Source organism: Pinus tabuliformis, chromosome 8 (assembly GCF_031772625.1).
Source record: "Pinus tabuliformis cultivar Carrire ecotype Pingquan chromosome 8, CPIR1, whole genome shotgun sequence".
NCBI lineage: Eukaryota > Viridiplantae > Streptophyta > Pinopsida > Pinales > Pinaceae > Pinus > Pinus tabuliformis.
In genome coordinates, this window is record NC_142294.1 from 528,983,878 (window position 1) to 528,999,789 (window position 15,912).

Here is a 15,912-nt window from a genome sequence, read left to right on the forward strand (position 1 = left end):
AGTGCATTGCGATCAGTAGGGCGGCCGACACGGCTTCCTAAGGATAAAGGTTATATTCCTATAGGGGTCTCCCAATATATACGCGACGGTACGTGGGAGCACAATCCGTATTGGCGCTATCGTCCCTCAGGAGGAATCACCCACCTTCAACGAGATCGACAGTCACCAGGCTTTACGACGCCGGAACACGTCTCTAGCCTAGACCTCTATGTTGTGCGTTATGTTGCAAAGCGTTGTTAAGTTCATTCAGTTTATTTTAAGTTGATCTTTTTTAGAAGTTTGCCTTTCTGGATCACCACGATATGTATGATATAATTCCTAAATGCAGTCTACAGATGATAAGCAAGCTTTATATCTTTTCAACTTTGAAAATCCTAGCTACTAAGGGAAAAGAAAGACACCATCTTTTCTCAAAGAGCAATCAGCACACTCTAATGCACTTTTCCTAAATCAAACATGCAAACTATCAAAATGCAAATGCACAATGCAGGTGTTTGTTTTCCGCTTTCTTAGTATTGATGCCTACAAAGAAAGCTTTTTGTACAACTTTGAATTTGCTTTTAAATGACAAATACAAACAAGTTTACTTTTTCGAAATCAGAAAGGGTAGAAGAGAATACAACACTTCACGACTTTCAAAATGAACACTTGTTTCGACACTTAAAAGAGACAAACTCAAACCAATAAGCAAAAGCAAATGTATAATCAACTGTAAACAGCCAATGAACTCTCTCCTAAGATCACAATCAACAGATGTGAATCAAGGGCTACAGGATGATTATTTCACTCATGCAAAGGAAAACTGTAAATGACGCCACAAACACATAAAAACACTCACAGTCTTTTTGTACAAAAGGAGGCGGAATTTAAGCAGAGAAAAGGAGTTATCAGACTGGTACCTATGCTGGTTACAGGCTGCAAAAATCAGAGATCAAAACAGGGCAAAACAGAGCAGAGAACCCCAGCTGCACAAGGCCAAACTGGATCAGCGCAATCTCAACACAGGGGTTTTGACATTCAGCGCAGGTGGCCTTCACGGGACCTGCGTTGAAATGCAGAATCCCTTCACAGGGGTCGCGCTGAAGAAGAAACGAGAGTTTCTCACTGGGTTCTGGGTCACATATTGCTGATTAATCAATGGTTTCAGGCCAAATAAAAGCAACAAGCAAGGTACAATCAAAGGGATGCTTTGAGGGAGTACTAAGATCTATCACAAAGGATTATCAAATCATTTTTGAGTCCATTGTTCAGATCATAGACAAATCCAGTGATTGGATCAAAGCAGCAACTGTCTACTTTGCATCTGAGAAGAGCAGATACAGTTCGATTGTTGCTGTTGAGTCTATGAAACAAACAATGATAGAGACACAAATAAAATGACTAAAACAAATCTCCTCAGCGGAGTCGCCAATTTGTTGTGGGGAAAAATGCCTATGCAGGACGATCCTATCCACCTAAGGTGTGACAGTGCCTTAGCAACAAACAGAGACAGCTATTCTAGTATTCTTCCTTTATGAATTAAGAATGAAGAGAGATGGATGGACTAACCGGTGTCTTCCGTTTGTCCCTCGATCCGGTTTGTCTTCTCTTTGGGAGTTCCCAGCTACTTGCCTTCTCGCTCGCCCAGCTTCAACAGGTCTCTGAAAGATCATAAGAGAAGAACACTACACAAAGACATAGATTCATAATCATAACTAGTTCAGGATTAGAAGTAAATTAAACATACCAATGCAATCATACATCAAAGATACATCAGTATATAGGAGAAACCAAGATAGCTTTATTGATGAATAACAAGGTTCAGGAAGAGATACAACCCAGAGGGCTCCAATCCAGCATCTTCTTCCCAGCAAATAGAATTCCTATCTTCACCTCCCTTCAAAGCATTAAGCACCCAATGATTCCAATCTCAAACCAACAGCAATTCTCTGCAATAACAAAATTCCAGCCTCTAGATCTCATGGAGGAGAGATCCATATATAGATATGTTTGGAGAGAGGATGAGTCCGCTTGAGATCTGACTAGTGTCCTCTCCCTCTGTCAGTTCTTGATTCCACTTGGAGGTTCTTGTTTCCACTTGGAGATTTTGGAACCTCTTACTCATCATAGTCGAATTCCCTGAGGCAAGTGTCATTTTGGAAGCTTCCTGGGTTTTGACACCTTGTGGAATGAACTTGCCACATGTCCAATCTTGCTCAGCGCAGGTAGCCAGTGTTGGCTTTGACATTCAGCGCAGGTAGCCAATGTTGGATTTGACATTCAGCGCAGACAGCTAGTGGAGCCACTGAAATGATCCTGAATTGACTTGTTTTTGAGCAGTTTTCTGGTGGAGAACTTCTGTGAATTGCTGTGGTTTGTTAGCCTTGTTCCTCTAGGGGTAGGAACAACATGTTTAGGGACTTTGGATCCCTTAGATTATGGACATTTCATGCTCAATGCTGTAAGGCACAAAAATGTCTATAACAGATGGACACAAAGTTAAAGAAAACATAGCATTCCATTAACATACATATGGGCAGATAAAAGTAGTCAATAGAACTTCAATGCAACTTTTGAGGGGTTCTAATCAGAAGCATCCGAAGACCTGGGATGAAAATATGGTATATATACAACATTCTTATGAAAAGGCAGTGCATATTTCCACTGGTATGTCCCCATTTGAAACTTGTTTTGGATATTTTCCACCTTCACCTTTGGATATTGCATATGGGCACCAAGGAGGAGTGAGGGATGATCTTACAAGGGATGCCTTAAGGGCAGAAAGATTTGTAGAAAAGATCAGAGAAATTCATATACAGGTACAAGAGACAACGCAAAAGTCACAGGAAAAATATAAGGCCAGGCATGATTTGCATAGAATAGGGAAGTCCTTCAAGGTGGGAGACAAAGTATGGTTATAGTTGAATAGGGAGAGGTTGTAAGGTCATGGTAGGATAGTCAAGGCTCTACGGTATGGTCCCTTTGAGATATGGGAAAAGGTGGGAGATAACGTCTATAGACTTAGTCTACCCCCTTACATGTGCATTTACTCAGTTGTGAATGTAGAGAATCTAAAACTATATGAGCCTTCCATGTTAAATTAGGAAGAGGAATAGGTCCTACCTTCTTTAGAGGATTTGGCACCAGATGCTCAGTCAGAGTTGACAGAAGATACAATTTTGTAGAAGAGGTTCATAACTACAAGACAAGGGCATCATGACCTTTGGTAGATTGGGTTGAAAGGATAGCTTCTGGGCAATTCTAAATAGTACACCTAAGAAAAGTTGGAGGAAAAATTCCCTCACCTCATTAAGTAGAAGATTTTGGGGACCAAAAGCCTCCCAAAAGGGGGAGGTGTGATTTGGATTGGATCATTACATTGTTTTTCATCCATATCCATGCTTTTAGAGTGGAAAAATTGGAGGAATCAACTCATGGGACCATTTTTACCGGTCGGATTCAATTTGGTAGATTGGGGTTTGAAACTTTACAGGAGCATTTTGAGACATCAAATGACTTTTTTTGGGGTTAAAACTTTGTTGTTTTAGTGCAACACATTTTATTCATATTCTACATGCAGATACCTTTCCAATGATACAAGAATCACCTCAATCGGAGTCAATATGCAAAAGTTATTGCCACTCAGAAGTTGGCCTTCCTGTTTTGACCACCATAATTCAAGAGGATGACACATCAGCCCCTATTATTCATGGAAAAGGGGCTAGCCACGTGATTGTGATGAAGAAAACTAGAAGAGTCAATATTGCAACTCTTTTTAAGAGTTGAAGTCAAACCTAACCACTAGTAGGTTATCAGGCTATGTTATAACTGGGCCACTAGGAAGAAAAGGGGTTCCATTCTTTTTTAGTGCATTTTGTTCCATAGATGAGTAGAGTAGCTGACAGGGATAGGGAGAGAGCACACATAGAGTATTTGTGCACTGTAGTAGCCCATGGACCATAGGCCTTCTTTGTACTTGCATTCATTTTCTATTAAGAGAAAGAGAACAAAGTGGTGTCACCTTCCAACTGGGTTTTCTCTTGAAAGGGTTTCCCGAGATATATCTTGTGTTAGTTGTGATTTCCGAGTTTTTATTTTGTTGTTTTTTATTTTCTATATAAGTATAATTTGCATGAATACGCAATAAATATTAGTTAATAGATCCAAAAATCTAAGGAGAAATAAACCCTCATATTATAGATTTCAAATTTTCTAATATATTTTAGTAGATCTGTTGTGACGAATTGTTTGGTAAAATATCCATGGTAGTTTACGGATCATCAAAAATAGCTGTTGAGAGAGCTAAAACCATCTAGAAATGTGTATAGGAAGAGTGTTTTCCTCAAATGAGGAGTCCATCATGCTAAGATCTCATCGTCATGCCAAAACAATCGATAAGCACTATGGTGTTCATCCAATGTAGCCAAATATCATCCAATCTCATCCACGCTTAGTCAATAAGTGTAAAGGTGGTGTGCTTACTATTGGTGCACAAATTGTTCCCACATATAAACAATTGAGCACACATACAGTGAGGACTAGGTAGCCCTCCTGTTCTAGGTGTAACTGCTAGTCCTCAATACACCACAAGGGGTAACCTTGTAATATAATTGTCATATTTTCAATATGCAAATAGTATAAGACCAGATGTGAGTGTTTTAGTCGTGGTAGATGATGGTGGCATTCATAGGAGGAAGAGAATCATTTGGCGATATATAATTCTGAAGTCAGCTCACCAACGAGCAAGACAATTGATAGTTAAATATGGCGATGATAAAAAGAGAAAATTAAGGAAATAGAAATATAAGGCAAAAGAGAAATGAAAATATCGGCCTTTAAAACAAGGTTGCGCTCTAGTTAGATGAAAACATGTGTAGCAAGTACAAGCATGCTTATTTTACTCTAGGCTAAATAACAGTTAATACTATATATCGAGATTGCTATTTATGCAAGAGTAAAACATGCAAATTTTAGAGAACGTAAACTATGGGAAAGCTAAGAATATATTAACATAATAACAAAGCATACAGAGCTGCAATCACTGTAAAGCATGAATTATATTAATGAAAGATAAATATCCAAACACAAATAACCCAGGGTAACTCACTTAGTAATTGTGCTGATAATATCGATATCGAAACACGACAACTAAAGAATTAAAATATAAATGAGGTCAAGCCTCAGATTTAATTGACTGTAATTGCAATTCAGAAAACATACGAAACAAAACGAACAAATAAGAATTGCCAAGAATAATTTTCAAAATTAATAACGAACACTGTATAGACATAAAAATTAAACTAAGTAATTAAAACATGATAACGAAATGATTAAATATGGTGCCGCCTTCGCGGCTTTGATGACTTGACTTTTTGGTCAACCCCGAGGAGGATAGTGCGTGCGCTTCGTGCATTTTTCTAGTTGGTGCTTGAGTGGTAATGAGGGGAATCTCGTTCCAGTCTTTCGGTTTATCTGTGACCGATTGTAGTGGTGGGACTGATTCGGCTATTTGAGACGAAGAGGTGAGCTGTTGAACTAACACGGTGTGTTTGAAATGATTCTTTAACTTAATTAGTTTGTCCCAATTTGCAACAGACATCTAGGGCACACTTTTGTATTTGGTAATTGCCACCACCAGTCGAGATCTAATTTGATATTTGGTGGCAGGAAGGTTCTGCTTTCATGCACATAAGCCGATAATCTAGCCTGTTTTTTAAGTCGCGAAATAATACCAAGCAGATCATAACGCCAACAATCGTCCCGCGTGAAACCAAAAGAAGACATTTCTTTTTCCAAGGCATCAATGGCATTCTTATTTTTAGCAATTAGAGGAGATATAGCATAAGGATAATTGAACAATGCCCCTTTCTTTTTAAACACAAAATGAAATTCATTAAGTACAGTCTTTTGCCTTAATACCTTGAATGCAAGTAACAAAGGCGTTACATACTTGGGAAGCCGAATCTGTTGATTATCAAATGCATATAATCAAATTACAATATATTCTAGAAACATAAACCAACTACCTTTATTTTCTTGCTTGGTCAACCTCAAAACTTTGACTTGCTCTTCTAAGGGTCGATTCACTTTGGCTTCAGTTATCTTAGCTTTTAAAGGATGAAAAAAGCAGTCAACATATTGAGAATAAGCCAATGGAATGCGTTGAGGATAAATGGCATTGGACCAACGAAATACTTCTTTTTCTCTGCCTTCAACATCTGTAATATCTAATAGAAGTCCAACAACAAGGAAGTACGAGGGATAATTATACAAGATCAAGTGAACCAGGTAAGAGCAGTGTCGGCAGAAGCAGAAAGGAATGGTGGTAGACAAATCCACAGTAAGGGCCAGAGCTAAGTATTTGGGAAAGTTAATAGTGTTTTGGTTTGGCTTAAAGGTAACAAGACGAATTGCTAAAAACAATGATTCGTCTACCTTAGAGTTATCAGAGAGGCCCATAAGTTTTGACAAGAGAGACATTAAAGTCTAACAGAAAGGTTTTAGCAAGGTGGCCGGGATATGGAATCGGGGTCGAAATGGATTGGCCAAAGAATTGCATGCAAGATTCCGGTCCTAAGCAAGCAATGGTCATCAACTGATGTAATTGTTGATGAGGAAAGAGTCCTCTTTAGGGTAAGAATATTAGTGAGGCACACCTTGGTGTCCTGCACTCCCGCCAATTCATTTACGAGGGATTATTTTCCTATTGGCTTGGCCATAGCGGCTCAAAAGCGCAGGATTACAACTGTAACTAAAAACTAGAGAAAAATAATAACTTACAGGTGAACATATTTGAATTCGGGATGAGTCCGGTAGCTTTTGTAACCTTGGCAGGATCATAGTCGAGCTCGAGCAAATATCACGCAGAGAGCAAAAATAACGAGCAGAGTGGGAGAAAGATGGCGGCGCTTAGGCTTAATGGTGTTTTAAGACGCTCATTAATGAGGCGGACAGGTGTGGAATTACCATAGGTTGGGTCACCAACCATGGCGGGTGGGACCCGCCCATTGCACGAAAGAGACTAGCTAAATGTTGTGCAAGTTCAAATGCAATGACCGTTGATCCAATAACGATCAACGACGATCGTACTATCGGGTCTGCTGGGATGCACTAATGAGCGAGCAGGTTTATTTGCGATAGGGTCCTAGAGCTGCTAGATGCGATGTTAATCGATGGTCTACATGCATTGGGATTTAGTGAAGCGCTTATTGCGCACGCATCTCCAAATGCGATAACACCCTTTAGAGCTAATTAGATTAGCTCCAACGCTGATCAAGCCGGGAACTTGCAAGCAATTTAAACACATCGGGAGCTTAATAGGGACTAGCCAGTGTGTAATTTAAAAGTGCGAGAGCTTTTTTTTTTTAACCTTTGATTGGCAATTAAAGGCAAATCTGCCCCTCATTCCTGCTCAGACATTAGATAAGGCACTACATTATCTATAAAGGTTATAAGAGCTTTAATATTTATAAAAAATTTGTAGGGTGGGGATTTTTTCCCCAACACTTAGTCCAAATGAAGTGTGCATGTGCTAAATATATCATTACTATGCCAATCATACCAATATGACCTAGGGTGTTTTCCCACTAGGAATCTCCTGACCATATAAAAACACTTCAAATACATCAATAAGCCTATTGGAACTATGTAAAAGGCGGTCAATGTGCTAGGCATTTACGAAGTGAATGATATCAACTGGGTAAATGTGCAATCTTCATGTAAAATAGATTCCATATGCTAGAAAAATCAATCTCTAGACAATCTCACATCACCAATTATCCAATCCCTTGGGGTTTTAGAGCCATCATAGATGAACAAAGATGTAGCACTCTTGATATGAACTAGTATGCTGAAGACAACAATGATGAGATAATATTTGTATTGGAAGGGTCATATATACATTATACCAGAATATGATGGACCTATGTAGTATGTACTCGATTCAAAAAAATTGAAATGCCAAACAAATAAAGTCATACCTTGTTCAAAGTTTCAACACAATACGTCAACTCCGTATGCAATGTTCATGGATAGATGTGCCTTGTAAAGTGTGTCAGCAGTATCATCTAGAAGTTCCCTATCATAAACGATCACACTTGCAAGCTCTTTTATCCCTTGAAGATAAATCAAGAAAGACTTGAAGACACAACTCTCCATATGACATCCATTGCATATAGAGTTCTTTTTTATCATATATGCCCAAATATAAGTAGCCCCTTTTTTTATGCCTGTAATTCCCTGTAGTGAGTGGATTGGCCAAGCATGAGAGCAGGTGGGTAATAGTGCAAAAATTCATTTTGAGGTTATTAGGTTCAAAAAAGAAAAAGGCTCCATAAAGTCTTCAAGGTATCCCCTATATAGGCGAAAGAAGGGAATAGTACCAATCCAAGAAATATTTAGTGTATTTTTTTGTATTTATAGTGCAATCCTTAGGAAATTTTTTTTTTTTTTAACCACATGGTGAATCGGTAACTGCCAGTCCTAATCTATGGGAGACCCAGGATCAATCCTCGTAGTTGCCTCTATAACACCAGGAGTACATCCAACCACCTGCAAGTCGGGTATACTAAGATCCTATGATTTTAGCAAGAGCAGACTCACGTGCAGCCAAGGCGGTATTGGGGAATCCGCCCCTTTAGCTTCCATGGTCCACCACAGCAGGTCAGTGTACTCAATGAGATTTGAACTGCGGTCTCCCAGGCTTCGCCCAAGTGACTTACCGTCAAACCACACATCACTGTACTCAATCCTTAGGAAAATATTACTATAAAGAATGAACAAAAAGATAGTGCTGGATTTTGAAGAGAGTGAAAATACCCTAGGGAGGAAGTGTTTCTCTTGTAAAGAGGGTAAAAATCCTTATATACCCAAGGAACCCTAGAAGAGAAGTGCAACCCTTGTATAGGGGTAAAAACACTAAAAGAAGAGATCTCAGCTCGTAGCCTTGTAGATTATGACAAGAAAACTTCAGACCAAATGCTGAAGTGAACCCTGAAAGAGATGTTCTAAACAAACTTTTGGATCAGCGGTTATAGTGATTCGTTAAAAGTGGGTTAAACCCTAGAAAAGAGATTGCCCAAAAACCTGATTATGCAATGCTTAGGGCAATGCCACTGGCAAACCCTAGTTTCAGGGGGTCAAATCAGTGGAAAGCTATGTAGTTACTCCATAAAACAGCTTTAATGACCCTGAAAAAGAAAAATATTTTCCAGCGAGCAGAAAACCATGAAAAACAACCATAATATTCCTCTAATATGGTTCTCTTCCAGACACCAAAATTTGATCACAATAGCATGAACCACCAAGAAGAAAACCTAATGGCAGCCAAGAAGAAAGTCTAACAGCAGAAAAGTAGGAAAGGTTCAAATCTGCTTTGATACCATGTTGATATCACCAACAGATCAAATGGAATCAAAACACTAACTGAAAATCCTCTTGTGAAAAGAAGGAAAAACAGCTCTAAAGAAGTGCACTAGAGATGAACGAGATGTGTTAGAGAAATAAAGATGCCGAAGCATGAGTGATTAAACGCACATAAAACAGAAAATATGCCAACCACAAGAGAACATCAAAGATGCATTACCTGTAATTTTAAAACACTTGTATTGGAGATTTAGCTCAGTGACCAAAAAATATGATTACAAATGAACTTGAGTGGTGTATTTATACCAGGCATCCTTCCAATAGGGTTATGGGACTACATGAGGAAGCACATCCCCCAAGAAGGTTATTGAACTTACATATCAAAGTTGACTAGCTTTGTTTTAACCACACTTAGTGATACAATAAACAAATAACTTATGACCTTTACCATGATTACCAGTACACTAGTGATACTGACACATGTGAATGGCAGGTGGTCACATGTACAAATCAATGTTGCAAATTTCTCTGATTTTTCCTTAGTTTTCAAGTTGTCAGTTGGTCTGATACTTGCAGAATTCTTTGGGTCGAAGTTTATTTGCTGATATTTTTTAATAATTTCCAATATTCTCCCCAATATTTCTGATAAGTTTCTTTCCAGACCCTCAGCAACATAATCCCTGGAACGATATTTTCAACATTGGTACATATTACATCGATAATTCAACAAAGTGTTCATAAGTATCTCTTTGTAGAATGCTTTCTGTTTTGCTATTTCTTGATTTCAATGGGTAATGAATGAATTCTGTTTATGCATTGTTAGCTCCACTGCTATTTTATATTTGCATATGAATTCAGGACTATCTTGCTGCTAGAGGCCAAATAAGCATCAGAGTAAATGAAACAATTGCTTTATGAAGAAATTTTGTATATAGTGCCTCAGTAGACAAGGGAAGCATCTGAGACCGTACATTACATATTTTCTAGGCATCCTACCATTATAGGGATGAAGAGAAATGACCCCCAAAGTGTATTGCCCTTGACTTATTCTCAAACTTTAAATAGGTAAAACAGTACCATGGAAGTGTAGCAGAGTAAAACACCGTTAAAACTTTTGCCTATAACTTGAAAGGTTTTGTAGAACTCTCAAATCTTATACCTTCTTTAAAATAATCCTGGTGGCATTGTGGAGAAAAGTTTTTTTTTTGAGTTTTGGAAACTTCAGACTGTTGCCCATCACATGAGGGTATCTTTGTAGAACTCTCCAAGTTTATACCTTCTTTAATTAATTATGGTCGCATTGTTGAAAAAGGTATTTTTCTCTCATGGAAATTCCAAAGAGTTTGCAAGGGTGAAAGGGTCTGCCCATCTCTGGACTTTCATCCTTTGTATCTTCATAAATTTTCTTGATTGAGAAAGGGCTAATTTTGAAGTCTGTTAACGAGTTCTTTTATGCAGTGTTTATCTGGGCATTCCTTCGATTTTAAGATGTCTGGAAAGTGGAAATCATACATGCAGTGTGTTTGTGCATAATGTAGCTTGCTCTCTTCATACAAGATTTCGTTGTATGTACACACCTTTTGGGGTTTAATTCTTGACTGGTGTTAGTGAGTATATTGTTTACCTTACAGGTTAGTCCTCTTTCATTATGGATGAAGTGGGTTATTGGTTATTTGGCTGGTACTTTCTACTTGAGCATGACATCTTTGTGGTACAATACCAATACCTGATACCCATGAAGCCTGGATACATGTTTTTGGAAAGGAGAAAATGTTAGTTTTTATTATTTTAAGGGATATTAGGCTTTGTAGGGTGCTTCCATTTTGATCAAGGTCTGCCTCTGAAATTTATGCAATTTTTTGTTTATAAGAGCCATGCTTGCTTTAATTCTTGCATTTGGTTTACTGCTAATTGTGATTACTAAGCAATAAGTAAATTTTTAAGCATCTTTGTACTCTGTGCACACACAATCTTCCTGTAGCTGTAGCTGTGATAAAAAGAACTTTCAATATGCTTTCATATACAGATCTCTTCTTTGCTACATGTGTACATTATTGTTCTTGTAATTTAAATTTATGCATATGCATTTTCTTGTCATATAAGTTTATAACAATATACTTTAGTGTCTGCATTTAGTTTTCATTTGTGATTCCTAGGCCATAAATTGATTTAAACCATTCTTCTACTCTGTTATAGTTGTAATATAGTGAATATTTAATAGACATGTATATACATCTCTATAAAAAAAATACCTTCGACACATGCTCTTGATCACATGGACAGAGTTTTTGTTGTTTGCTTCTCTGCTTTGTATTATGTGTTAATACACACACTTGCTTCTGTGGATGCATGCTTTGTAATAACTATTTGTAGCAACCATTTGCATGGTTGTAGCCCTGGGGGTTAGATCATTCAGTTGGTGCCACTGTTGCAAAGTTGTAATAAGTTGGTTCCAGCCAAGATGTTGCCGTTAATCCAACATGCTGTGCAGGTCTCTGGTTTGATTCCAACAAGGTAAGATGCACCAAGTCTATGCCACCTACTTTACACTTGGTACATCCTCAGAATGAGGGGAAGTGTCTGGAAGTTTCCTGGGGATTAATATCCAAGGAAAATAATAATTTGCCATTGTTGTGTCTGTGTGCACTGAGAATTTATTAAGTTTAATAGTGTTTTCTGTGGGGACATTTGTTGTCTTTCCTTGTTAGCACATAACTACCTCTTGCATTCAGGCCCTGAGTTTCTTTCTCGTTTCTTATTCTAATATGTTTTGATCGCATTCCAATCGTGAGAAAATAGAACAGCTTTTTGATAGCAGTAGGTTGTTTAGGTGAGTATTTTTATCATGCACTGTGCTTCAAATAATTTTGAATGATTGTAACTAACAATTTCTTTAAGAGAGCACTGGGTACATCCATGTAGAAATGCAGATTAAAAATGTATTCTATTGGGTTCTTGATTGTCATCCCATTTTGAAATATAAGATCCTCATTCTTCTCGATATCTACTTTTAAATCTATGCAATAGAGAAAGCTTGTATATCAGATTTAAAAGCATAGTTTGGATTTCTATACTAGGAATTCAGTTAGCAGGTGAAGTATTCCCTTTTCCTCTTCAATGAACACAGCTGACTAGCTTTCGAGTACGTTATCCAAGATAATCCTCGAAAGATAAATCTTGAAAGTCTCCTCTTACTCCTTTCAGACCAAGCACAAATTCTCCAGAAAAATGGTACCCTTTTCCTGAATGATAGTCAATATGAAAGTAGAAAATTCTCAATGGGAGGGGTTAAATATGGACGATTGCTTCACGTATTATTAGCAAAGTCGGTCATTTATTCTCTCCTTGCTTTCTTCAGGTGACAACCGATGATGATCAATACGCAGTACATGGGACGGCATTGGTAGTTTTCACTCAAACTTGCATTCACAGTTTGGAATGGGAGAGCATATTATATCAACTGCGGTTTGTGGCATTTCAACTAAGGCCAATGTGCTATTGAACTTTGAAGTTTTGTTTTCTTATATTAGACTTGAGTGAACATGTTGCATGTAATGCTGTTGGCCCAGGCAAATGGCATGTTGACACGGTGAAGGCAGGGGGTACCCTGGAAGTGGTCAGAATCAGAACTGCATCAGTTGGGTATGCACAGTAACAATTTAACCTTTTGTTGTCATGTGTTTAGCATCTTGGCTATCCGGTATATATATTTTGTTTCTGTGATTGCCTCTGCTTGCAGCGTGTCTTCAAAGTATGTCACTGTTGAGCTTCCCATGGATGAGAAGAAAAACCCAGCTACGGGTGGTGGTATGGATTACTGAAAAGCGTATCTAGACTTGTTCTTGTCTAGAACATTAAATTTTCCCTTATTGGGCATTTGATTGTGTATTCAAGCCAATTTAAAGGAACTGTGTCTATTGAAGTGCTCTGCAGATTCTTCAACCTAGAAACCCAGCTCTTTGTGGAGGGTAAAGACGGCAATCAGAGCAATATTAGAAAGAAAAAAATTGTTATTCACCTTCTGGAGATAAAAGGTGCTTGATATACGCTCATTCACGGACATCAAGAACAAGCCCCCGCTAGTTTCTGTGACAACCAAATGAGAAATGAAGAAACTTCATGGTTTTTGTTATTGAGACAATTGTGCCTTGACTTGCTTCGAGCTTCAATAAGAACTGGATCTCTTTCCCAGCAAAATACATAGATTTCTGCCTTCCCATTGTCTAGTCATCCATTTCAGGAGAGTTTTTGAAGATGTGAAATTGTCTACTCATCAATGGGGAATCCAGGAACTTCGACGGAGGCTGTCATCTTCTCGTACACCCCTCTCGTGATCATTGTTGCAGTTATCCTGGTGTTCTTGCTCCTCCTCCTTCTGGGGTTGTGTGTCCGTGCTGTACAGCTAGCGCTGGCGCTGTGTGTTCGTGCCGGACGATGCTGTAGAGAGTGCTGCAGCAGACGGAGGGTGGTTGTCTGGCCAGTTATTGAGCCCACCTAAAGAAGGCGGGAATCGGAGAATAACTGAAATCATGATAGAGAATTAGGGTTCTTTTGGTTGGCTAATCCACGCTGTGTGTTCGTGCCGGACAATGCTGTAGAGAGTGCTGCAACAGACGGAGGGTGGTTGTCTGGCCAGTTATTGAGCCCACCTAAAAAGGCGGGAATCGGAGAATAACTGAAATCATGATAGAGAGTATTAGGGTTCTTTCGGTTGGCTAATCCCCTGGAATTTGAATTGATAACCTTTTAGCAAGGAGTTATGAGTGTTTTAACAGTATAACCACTACCGTAAATCCAAAGCTGCCATCAAGAGGATTAGGGTTACTTGTATCAAAATTTAACATTTTTGCAGGGTTGCATTAATGAGCACAACAACTCTGACAGTGGATATGTAGTTAGAAACCCTGAGGAGTGTCTCTCTATGGAATCTTGTTGGCACTACGGTAAAATGAACTTCCAGTCAACTTTATTATATGTTTTGCTTGCATCTATGTTGACACCTGTAGTTTGTCTTGCTAGATTGTCTGCAAGTTATATTTTGTTAATGTTGTTAGAAAGTATTCTGCTCTTCTATGATTATTCATTTTAGAGTTTCTTTTAGTTTCAGACATTATAGAACATTTTTGCAAAAAATACTGCAGTGTCATGGGTGTAAAGTCATTTGTCCAGATATATATTGGGAGCGAGATTTATCAATTCACTCAAAACATTAACAGCAATCTAATTGATATAACAAACATTTATAACAATCCAGTGAATATAATAACTAAATGCACTGTAAATAGATATATCTTCGTATTAATGAGAAAAGAAACCCACATATAGAAGGTAAGAGAAAATGACTTTGCTTACAATGATGGCGTGGCAATTTATATTAATGAAGCAAATACATCTTTGAGAGCTTGGATTTACACTAATGGTGTGACAATTCAGAGTAATAAAGCAAATGCATCTTTCAGAACTGGGATTTATGGGTGAATATTTACAAGTCACAGGATGTAATTACAAGTTGTGTTCAAAACAGGGAATTTTAACTTACGAGATTGTTGGAAGGAAAAGTTACAAGTTGTGTGTTCAAAACAGGGAATTTTAACTCACAATATTGTTGGAAGGAAAAGTTATTTAACACATTAATTAATGAAAGACCGTGTAAAAATATCAATCATAATTATCAATTAAATTCGAAGATATTGTGATGCTACTGCTAATACACTTATTATAATTTTATAAAATTTGGGAAGTTTTGCCTTATAAAAGTGTTGGAAGAGGAAAGCTATATAAAATACATTATTGATAAAAGACTCATTATTTTATATATATAAAAAATAAACATGAAAAAGGAAGGAAAAATTATACCATTGTAATTTAATTAAGTAGGCATTAAAGACGTGTGAAAGCATATTAAGTAACTGCACATAAATTAAAAGAAAATTGAAACATAAGGGCCACTCAACATATTACATTAGAAAATGCCATTTTTTCTTATACATTTTAAAATGAAGTGGTGTTGAACTAGTGGAACAAGAGATCAGCTCATTTGAGATTGTTACGTGGAGTTTGTCGATGTTTAACTAAAATTTATTAATAAATAGTAAAATTACAAATGTTGATTAGATAGTCTATGTTAATTATGACATATATGTTGAAGAAATGTCCCTCGTAAAATTAACGTTGAAGACATGTTCTTAGGGTACTTTGTACATATTGCATGACAAAACTTTAGAAATAGTTAATTGGTTAGGATGTAATATATCAATTCACTTGAAAAGATGAATAATGAGCTAATTCCCCTAGGGGCTTGCATCCAATGTAACCCCTTTTTGGCAAGTTATGCTGGTGGAGCATACCATAATCTTAGTGGAAAGCTTAATACTTTCTCAATCACAAGTGAATCAAAGCTCCATGCTTAAGACAAAATTTTAAATGTTAGTGAAGCTGGATTTTATGTAAAGGAAGCATATCTCACAAGCACTTTAAAACACCATTTCTAAAAATGAAGTAATGGAAACTACGGTAAACAATGCTAGCCACCTGAACATTTACAAATGTATGAATAATTACTTGCATTGT

The 15,912-nt window shown here is 37.6% G+C and overlaps 1 long non-coding RNA gene across 1 annotated transcript in view; it reads left to right on the forward strand.

Moving 5' to 3' along the window:
* LOC149236483 (uncharacterized) overlaps positions 1-14,442 on the forward strand; it is a 110,745-nt gene extending 96,303 nt beyond the window's left edge. The window contains exons 3-5 of the long non-coding RNA XR_016246224.1: positions 12,701-12,807; positions 12,912-12,984; positions 13,082-14,442. This is a non-coding gene — a long non-coding RNA (uncharacterized LOC149236483). The remainder of the gene's footprint in view (positions 1-12,700; positions 12,808-12,911; positions 12,985-13,081) is intronic.
* Positions 14,443-15,912: the final 1,470 nt, after the last annotated feature.